At 35.7% G+C, this 8984-nt stretch overlaps 1 protein-coding gene and 2 non-coding genes across 3 annotated transcripts in view; 1 reads left to right on the top strand and 2 right to left on the bottom strand.

Annotated features, from left to right (window-relative positions):
- Positions 1-8984, bottom strand: part of LOC111618607 (histone-lysine N-methyltransferase SETMAR-like) — a 15451-nt gene that overhangs the window by 5294 nt on the left and 1173 nt on the right. The window lies entirely within an intron of this gene.
- Trnay-gua lies at positions 1618-1707 on the bottom strand. The gene is given in 2 exon segments: positions 1618-1653; positions 1671-1707. It is a non-coding gene; the product is annotated as a tRNA-Tyr (tRNA).
- Trnay-gua lies at positions 2234-2323 on the top strand. The gene is given in 2 exon segments: positions 2234-2270; positions 2288-2323. It is a non-coding gene; the product is annotated as a tRNA-Tyr (tRNA).

Here is an 8984-nt window from a genome sequence, read left to right as displayed (position 1 = left end):
TTGAGAAATTGTATGAATTAAATTTTAATAAAAACGTTAATTTAATTCGCACGAACCAAAAATCCAACTGTTCGTAATAACAATAATCGACCGCTCGCAACAAATTGTCAGAGTTATATTGTTGCGTCGCCACGAAATTTAATGTAAAACGTTCGGATTTTTCACCGAATTTCGTGATTTTTGCGCCTCTCTGTCGCTGAACAGCGGATCATTCCTTGCATATACATTCATGTTAACAGTAATATGTATTCAAAAATGTAATATTCTCGTGTTTCGTGTCCGAATAAAGATGAATAAAAATTTCGATTTTATGATGATCGTTCGAACCGAAAAATGAATTGACTTCAAGTCTAGTAACCTCTTTTCGTCTACCTTGTTACATTTATTTGAGCGACACTTTATAATCTAAGAATAAAAGTGAAATTTTGTTAAATTAAGGTGCCTGAATTTTACGGATACAGTGGTGCCTCGTATAACGTACGCCTCGAATAACGGACGCTGCGAATAACGGACTTTCCGTTCGGCAGTTACGTGAGACGAACAATGCACTTTCTTCGAACAAGTGCGAATGATGTTTCCACTTTTTGCCGTTGCCAATGGCAATCTGCTATTTTTAGGATATATTAGTATTCTTAGAATGTATTATTAGTATATCTGAAGGATTCAGTTTTATTACAATCAAAAGAAATAGTAATAGGAAAAGGAAGAAATGCACTGTCAGCTTAACTTCGATCATGGAAGCCGCCATCTTTAATCTCTTTTATCCGATCCAAACGATCCTACCCTCCGCTAGGATTAGTTTGATCGAGATCCAGTTGATCCTAGATGACGTTTGTATACGCAAATAGAGATCGATCGGATCACAGTAGTTCGTTTCTATACACGATTTGTACGATCGAAGTGATCTTGGATCAGTGATCGAAGTGATCTTGGATCAGTTTGATCCCAAAAGTATATGCACCCTTTGTATGAAGTTAAAGATACTGTTGATAAAGTTCTGAGCTTTGTTGTCCAGAAATAAATGCAATTGAAGTTTTCCCACCATATCCAAATCCTGCTCAAACCATAATTCTTCCTCCTCCTTGATGTGTACTGAAATATGTTCTAGGTTCTTTTCTAATATCATGCCACTAAAAGGCCCACACATCACGGCCATCTAAATTCTACTTTTTTTCATCACTAAACTAACACCTTTCCATTGTTTTTCTACAACGTGTTTGCTTGCCCAGCATAACCTTGTCTCAATGTGTTGTGATTTTAAATGGGATGTTCTTCCGCATTACAATGAGCCTAAGGCGAAAATTATTTACGTCAAAATACGCTTAATTTTTAAGAAAATTTTCCTACAATTTCATTCTCTTTTATACAGTTTATTCTATTAGACTAATTATTTATATCTTTTCTAGATATTTTCTTTTAAACATATATATTTTTTTTCTTCTGCTGTAATTATAAAAGAATTTTTATCTATAAATAAAGTTGATCCATCGTCCACGTCACATTTCAAGAAACATATGTACGCTAAGTATGTCTTATTTATACACCACAGTAAATAATGCAGAAAATTTTTGTAAAATATCGGACTTTAAAAAAGGCGAAAAATAAAAATTAATATCCTCCGTCGAGGCGGATTTGAACCACCGACCTATGGATTTCAGTAAGCACTACCTCTACAGTCCACCGCTCTACCAGCTGAGCTATCGACGGAACGGAAACAAGCTTTTAGAAAATAATATATAAATCTTTAATGAGGTCATTCATTCTATTATTTAATGTTTCTGCATTGATATCAAATAATATATGGGTCGTAATTAACACTGAAGATTGTAACTGTACTTTTTTAGTGTCATGAACGGTAGAATGCAAATTTGACTAAAACATCACAGATACACAAAGTATAAATTTTAAGGTACGATAAAAGCTTTGCTTTATGTATGGCAGTAAAAATGCAAATTTCATTCCATTAAGAAATCTATAACCTTTCTAACATACTTTTTTTTAAAACTTTCCGCCCCGCGGAAAGAATTTAAAAAAAAGAAGAGAGCCTCTTTTAGCAAGCCCATTATGGGTTCGGCCAGGTCCACAATAGGAGTGGCCGGGTGGTGAGGGACGGTGAGGGAGTCGACGTATCCGGTCGATCACTCTCCCCGAAAAATACACAGAAGCTTTATACAAGCGAAGGAATGACCTCATTAAAAATGTATATATAATTTTCTAAGAACTCGTTTCTGTTCCGTCGATAGCTCAGCTGGTAGAGCGGTGGACTGTAGAGGTTAATCTTACTGAAATCCATAGGTCGGTGGTTCAAATCCGCCTCGACGGATGGTTTTTTAAATTTTTTTTCTATTCAATCTCATATTTTACAGAAATTCTTATTACGATAATATGTGCAACTGTACTGTACAGTACATACTGCATCCCGTTATATATCAAAAGGCGATGGAGTAGCCAAGATGATTGGATAATCTCGTTGCCGACTAGCTGGAAGGCTAAATATTAATAGTTTACTAGTTGTTAGGCTAGAAGGGTGCTTGGCTGAATACCCGAGGGAAGATCAAACGCTTTTATATTTTGCCCACTAGTAGCCGAGTAGATAAAACCACTGAACGCTGGTAGTTTATCGTGTGTTCGCGCCTTACCAACGGGCTGGCTGCGTGGAATTTTTTGAGTTTTCTCCACGTATTTAATACTACCCAAATAGGGGCTAGATTCCCATAGAACGTCTCCGGGGACATCGCACACGAGTTGTGCTGTCTTACCCCATCAAACATCAAGCCAAACCTTTATCCTAAGTTGTCATATGGTTGGTGATCTGCATAGGTAAAGAATATTCTTTAAATGGGTAAAGTTATTCTTTATCTTTTGGACGATCGGCAGGATTTGTTTCTGAAATATTGCTTGTTCTCCTGCTTTGTTTCCAGGATGATGGACAATGTTCTATCTAGCAGAACCCGCTCTAGCATTTATGTCGCACCGGACAAAAAGACAAATTGCCGCCCCTTAAACATATACTTTTTTAAAAATATATATCTTTTATTTTAAATAAAAATCAAACAATTTTAAATTTTAATAAAAACGTTAATTTAATTCGCACGAACCAAAAATCCAACTGTTCGTAATAACAATAATCGACCGCTCGCAACAAATTGTCAGAGTTATATTGTTGCGTCGCCACGAAATTTAATGTAAAACGTTCGGATTTTTCACCGAATTTCGTGATTTTTGCGCCTCTCTGTCGCTGAACAGCGGATCATTCCTTGCATATACATTCATGTTAACAGTAATATGTATTCAAAAATGTAATATTCTCGTGTTTCGTGTCCGAATAAAGATGAATAAAAATTTCGATTTTATGATGATCGTTCGAACCGAAAAATGAATTGACTTCAAGTCTAGTAACCTCTTTTCGTCTACCTTGTTACATTTATTTGAGCGACACTTTATAATCTAAGAATAAAAGTGAAATTTTGTTAAATTAAGGTGCCTGAATTTTACGGATACAGTGGTGCCTCGTATAACGTACGCCTCGAATAACGGACGCTGCGAATAACGGACTTTCTGTTTGACCGTTACGAGACTCGAGCAAAGGACTTGCTGCGAACAACGGACTTTCCGTTCGGCAGTTACGTGAGACGAACAATGCACTTTCTTCGAACAAGTGCGAATGATGTTTCCACTCTTTTGCCGTTGCCAATGACAATCTGCTATTTTTAGGATATATTAGTATTATTAGAATGTATTATTAGTATATCTGAAGTAGAAATGTAATGTAATATATGTTGATGATTTAAATAAACATTAAATGTAATGTAATACAGTATATGTTGACGATTCAAATAAACGAAATGTAATTGTGTAGATGCCGAGGTGGCGGGACGAAAAGAGGTTGTAAAAAACAAACGGAGCGAGAGTAGCTCGTAGAAGTGTTTAGTGATCTTAATTAATAAAGAATTATTCGTATCATATAATCTGGCAAGTTAAGTCATTTATAATGCATCATGGCTTCTAAAAAAACAGAAAGGTGATTTCAATTGAAACAAAGCAAGAAATCATCAGGAGTGAAAGTTGACAAAAACTTTCTTGTCGAATGGGGAGAGGTTCAGGAGTTTACCAACACTCATTATCCAAACAGAGCTGAGGCCAACAGGATCAATGATCTCTACGATGACACCTTTGTCCGTCATTTCCGACAGGTGTTAAAGAAGAAAGAGAAACAGACCACCTTGGTCATGTTTTTCAAGAAGCCAGCGGGCAAAAAACAAAGGATGGAACAAGAGAAGTTGACCCTGCAAGTTCCGGTAGCCTCTCCTGAATCTGACTCCGATTAAAAAACAAAAAAAAAAGACCCGCTGCAATGTGTAAAAAGTCTGTATCTGTATGAATGTGTAAAGAAAGTGTTCTTCCACCTCCTCCTCACAACATCTGACTACCCGGCATAATTGGTGTCTGCTCCATTTTCATTTTTTATGGTACAGTACGGTTATTTTATGCTGCGGAACGAATTATATGTTTTAACATGTATTTCTATGGGAAAATGCGTTTCGTATAACGGACGTGCACCTGGAACGGATTAAGTACGTTATACGAGGCACCACTGTATATGATAAAGACTAGGAAGCGAGTTACGCTCTGAAATATACAAAAGATAAGGAGATTTATTAAGTGACTAAACATCCCTCTTGAGAATGATTTATTTTTGCATTTATGACAAATTACAAACTTCATTCTACATGTGTTAAACTATGCCTTAGACAAAAGAAAAGAGCTAATACGATTTCCAACCCAAGTTGTCTTCTGGCACCTGACAGATCAAGTCCAAACACGGAGAATAGCTCACTGCTATTACTCATACGTTTTGAAATAAAAAAATTTTTAATTACAATGATATACAGTAGACCCCTAAAACACCTGTTCATATAACACAAATTCGTATAACACAGCGAAAAAATTGCGATCGTATTCGTATAACACGCTAAAAGAGACTCGTATAACACGATAAAACATCATCGCCGACTCGTGTTGCGACGGGATTGGTCGAATCTGGACCAATAGCAAACATTGCACAAACCGTTGAGTTGAACGAGCAGCCGACCTACTAAAAACCATTTATTATTTAACGGCCATAAAAATTATATTTATATTAAGGATGTCTCCAAAGTTCAGCGAATTTTTGCAGAAAAATAACTTATCAGAAAACACTCGCCCGCCGTTCGATGCACCGCTCTACGACGAAAACAAGCTTAAGCAATGGCGTCGTCGAACAGTGCACACTCAGTAAATAATCCTACAATTTTTTGTTTATAGCATAGTTTATATGGATTATTCCCAAAAAATTATACGTGATTTGGAAATGTTGAGTCAAATTAGTTTAGAATCGATTACTTTTATGGAAGAAAACCTTTCAAACAGCTGTAGCCTCTAAACTGCACACGTGTCGGGCTGTGATTGGCTCATGTATTTAAATGACTTGTACAACACGGAATTCATATAACACGGAACGTATCTACCGTGTTATACGGGAGTCTACTGTATCCACCTGTTATATGAAATATTTTATTTTCGTAATATCTGGAGTAAAAAAATAAGAAAGATGCAAATATCGTAGTCTTAATTATGGCAGAACGATCGATATTAAAATTATTCAATTAAACTATAATTTGTTTTTCCATTTGAAATACATGTTTTTATATCTGGATACCTGAAATTTCATATTAATTGATTTCTTCGAACTTATAAAACGATGGTATTAAAAACCATGTTTGTAACATTAAACGTATTTTAATATACGGTTTGGCGAATATAAAAATTCTTTATTAAAGTTTGTTCGGACCAGCAGGCAATATTTTCTTTTATTTTATTTCTATATTATTTCTATTATCATCTATATTATCTCTCAAACACTGTGTGGTGGTTGATGCACCACTTGAGTGTTCGTTGATTTATAAAATAACCGAAGCTTTATATCTCACCATGAAAATTTATTTACAATCACGTATAAGATTTTGTTTTACACTTATTGAGTAAAGCTCTATCGGTTACAAGCTTGCGTCGGTACAGAACATTCACTTGTCATGAGTAGGGTAGCCAAGAGAGAGAAGAAGAATATGGCGGACAAACAGCACATGTTTTAATAGCACCATCTGGATTTTCAGATGCAGCGCTAGGTTACAATTATTCGGCCGCCACACACTGTTTAAAACGAGCACAAAGGATACTTTTCATAATGTTTGTACAAATTATACGATGCATTCTCATACTTGAAACTGTCTTGCTGTCATTAATATTGGCCTTGTACATGTCAACTAAGTGATCACAGTTTTAAATGGCACAATGGCAGCTCATAAACGTAGCTCTTTAAGTTCGGATGATTCATTATTATACCGCATGTTACAGAAGTCAGAGGAGATTGAGTCTTATAGGGCATTGTCCTACCATGTTTCTTTGATTCTGCATGAGTCTTTTAGATCGCACTTAAAATACATACAATGAGCTTTAGTTTCGTCTCAGGGAATCGCCATTACTCATTTCATTAATAAAGAGGTCGCGGCCGACGTTTTCGCGATGATAACGTCGGCCGCGACCTCTCTAAAAATTTGTCTTCTAACCACTCCTTACGAATCTTTTGTTGATATTGTTTAAATTTCGGCATTTTGCAATAATTCTGTTAAAAGTAGTTTTAAGTTCTAATTAAGCAAACTTTTCAATAATACATAAGCTGTTATATTTTAATTATATTTAAGAATACATATGCTAGAGGCAAATGTGGAGATTACAAATGTCTAATGTCCTTTCCACATCTGGATCGAAATATTCACTGATGACCGAAAAGATAAATTAATGATTGATCAGATAATGATTCAATTATGGCATACGTCACAACTCCCGAAAATTAAAGACTCATTAGTAGTGGAGCAGCTGAATGACTTCTAATGACTCCTAATAAGCACATGGTTAAAAGTTCAATTTTTTTTTCCTATACATTGAAGTTGACAAATTTAATATCTAAACTTAAAAAATATCTAAAATTATCTAGACTGAAATAAAAATAATCTAGATTAACATTCATTATCTAAATCTGTATTTTAAACATCTAGATCAACAAAAATACAGTAATCTAGAACTAGATGAAAAATATCTATGGGTGCGTTCTTTTATTCCTCCGCGTAACTCCGCGCGAGCGACATCCGTTTAAAAATGCCTGCGGAACGCGTTCCTAAATTCTGGTTGGACTGCGCCGTCGAACGGCAAAAACGGCCGCTTGTAGCAGTAGTTTGCGGTGGAAAGCAACATGGCGTCCTCCATGGCTCAGATAGTTTCGTTTCGGGGTCAATTATGTGGTTTTTATGAATAAAAATTTAGAAGTTGTGAAAGCGCAAGTTAGTGCACGCGGTGATGTAAGTGTCTTTTCGAATTTTTTCGGATATTAGCCGGCATTCTAATTTTTTCGTGGCTATTTTGAATGATCTTTCAACAAATAATCCATTTTATGGTTAAATTTTACAATTGGGATTCTTCTTTTGCCTTTAAAAGCTCATATTTTAGAATTATAGATTCCTCAATCACGATACTATCTACAGTGCGGGCGCCGCCATCTTTCTTTCTTTCACCGTTGTTCCTAAATGCCTACAAACAGCGGCGCACTCCCGTAGTAGCAGAGACGCAGAGCGACCGCTATTAACGCACCCTATTTTGGCAACACTGCTGCTTTAGTGCCCAAGAGGGCGCTAAAAGAACTTTTTGAATTAAAAAAAATATCACTACGCGTTATATTCACTTTATTAAAGTTTTCATTATTAAATGTAAACGCATAGTCCGTAATAATATAACATAATGAAACTAAAATAGTTTTTAAATGATATAATTAAAAAACATTTTAATTTTATTTTATGTTTACGGTATGGCAACACTTNAGACCCGCTGCAATGTGTAAAAAGTCTGTATCTGTATGAATGTGTAAAGAAAGTGTTCTTCCACCTCCTCCTCACAACATCTGACTACCCGGCATAATTGGTGTCTGCTCCATTTTCATTTTTTATGGTACAGTACGGTTATTTTATGCTGCGGAACGAATTATATGTTTTAACATGTATTTCTATGGGAAAATGCGTTTCGTATAACGGACGTGCACCTGGAACGGATTAAGTACGTTATACGAGGCACCACTGTATATGATAAAGACTAGGAAGCGAGTTACGCTCTGAAATATACAAAAGATAAGGAGATTTATTAAGTGGCTAAACATCCCTCTTGAGAATGATTTATTTTTGCATTTATGACAAATTACAAACTTCATTCTACATGTGTTAAACTATGCCTTAGACAAAAGAAAAGAGCTAATACGATTTCCAACCCAAGTTGTCTTCTGGCACCTGACAGATCAAGTCCAAACACGGAGAATAGCTCACTGCTATTACTCATACGTTTTGAAATAAAAAAATTTTTAATTACAATGATATACAGTAGACCCCTAAAACACCTGTTCATATAACACAAATTCGTATAACAGCGAAAAAATTGCGATCGTATTCGTATAACACGCTAAAAGAGACTCGTATAACACGATAAAACATCATCGCCGACTCGTGTTGCGACGGGATTGGTCGAATCTGGACCAATAGCAAACATTGCACAAACCGTTGAGTTGAACGAGCAGCCGACCTACTAAAAACCATTTATTATTTAACGGCCATAAAAATTATATTTATATTAATGATGTCTCCAAAGTTCAGCGAATTTTTGCAGAAAAATAACTTATCAGAAAACACTCGCCCGCCGTTCGATGCACCGCTCTACGACGAAAACAAGCTTAAGCAATGGCGTCGTCGAACAGTGCACACTCAGTAAATAATCCTACAATTTTTTGTTTATAGCATAGTTTATATGGATTATTCCCAAAAAATTATACGTGATTTGGAAATGTTAAGTCAAATTAGTCTAGAATCAATTAATTTTATGGAAGAAAACCTTTCAAACAGCCGTAGTCC

This window comes from Centruroides sculpturatus, unplaced genomic scaffold (assembly GCF_000671375.1).
Source record: "Centruroides sculpturatus isolate CEXI.00-Female unplaced genomic scaffold, Cexi_2.0 scaffold94, whole genome shotgun sequence".
Lineage (NCBI taxonomy): Eukaryota > Metazoa > Arthropoda > Arachnida > Scorpiones > Buthidae > Centruroides > Centruroides sculpturatus.
This window is presented reverse-complemented; position numbering and strand designations above follow the sequence as displayed.